At 41.4% G+C, this 1,196-nt stretch overlaps 1 long non-coding RNA gene across 1 annotated transcript; it reads right to left on the bottom strand.

Annotated features, from left to right (window-relative positions):
- Positions 1–182: 182 nt before the first annotated feature.
- Positions 183–741, bottom strand: LOC106943861 (uncharacterized). Its single transcript, XR_001424040.1, has 2 exons — positions 705–741; positions 183–480 (listed from the first exon to the last, which is right to left on the bottom strand). It is a non-coding gene; the product is annotated as an uncharacterized LOC106943861 (long non-coding RNA).
- Positions 742–1,196: the final 455 nt, after the last annotated feature.

Genomic DNA, 1,196 nt, shown 5'->3' on the forward strand with positions numbered 1-1,196 from the left:
ATATTATGTTTAGATTCTTTTACTGTAACTTTATTAGTAACTGAAATATAAGGCTGGAGAAATTAGAAGGTTTTTTTTTATTCCAAATATAGCGAAGCTATAAGGGCTTATATTAAGACAACTAATGTGATTATCATGTTTGTAGCTTAGAAAATGATTATTGGTGATCATGGTGGATTGTAAGTTTTATTTATCTGATCCTTTGTAGATCCACATCCATCCACCTAAACCCTGAATCTGCCTTTTAAAGAACCAGGAAATCATCACCTCATCATTTGATTGAGGATCAATGAGGCTTTTAATCGATCAACATTCTGCGATCACCACCTTGTGATCCAAACCCAATTCTTACGATCTGAATCGGAACAAATCGGTCCTTCGATCCGGATCCAGGAGATTAGAGTGAATATGGATGATGACCTTCAGTGAGCAGGTTGGGTCCACAGTTCTACACCTCCTAGTTCTACAGTTCTACACCTCCTAGTTCTACACCTCCTAGTTCTACAGTTCTACACCTCCTAGTTTGACAGTTCTACACCTTCTAGTTCTACAGTTCTACACCTAGTTCTACAGTTCTACACCTCCTAGATCTAGACCTCCTAGTTCTACACCTAGTTTTACAGTTCTACACCTCCTAGTTCTACAGTTCTACACCTCCTAGTTCTACACCTAGTTCTACAGTTCTACACCTCCTAGTTCTACACCTAGTTCTACAGTTCTACACCTCCTAGTTCTACAGTTCCACACCTCCTAGTTCTACACCTCCTAGTTCTACAGTTCTGCACCTCCTAGTTCTACACCTCCTAGTTCTACAGTTCTACACCTCCTAGTTCTACACCTCCTAGTTCTACAGTTCTGCACCTCCTAGTTCTACAGTTCTGCACCTCCTAGTTCTACAGTTCTACACCTCCTAGTTCTACAGTTCTACACCTCCTAGTTCTACAGTTCTACACCTCCTAGTTCTCCAGTTCTACACCTCCTAGTTCTACACCTCCTAGTTCTCCAGTTCTACACTTCTACACCTCCTAGTTCTACACCTCCTAGTTCTACAGTTCTACACCTCCTAGTTCTACAGTTCTACACCTCCTAGTTCTCCAGTTCTACACCTCCTAGTTCTACACCTCCTAGTTCTACAGTTCTACACCTCCTAGTTCTACAGTTCTACACCTCCTAGTTCTACAGTTCTACACCTCCTA

This window comes from Poecilia latipinna, unplaced genomic scaffold (assembly GCF_001443285.1).
Source record: "Poecilia latipinna isolate Pla-1442-1.1 unplaced genomic scaffold, P_latipinna-1.0 Scaffold6274, whole genome shotgun sequence".
NCBI classification, from domain to species: domain Eukaryota; kingdom Metazoa; phylum Chordata; class Actinopteri; order Cyprinodontiformes; family Poeciliidae; genus Poecilia; species Poecilia latipinna.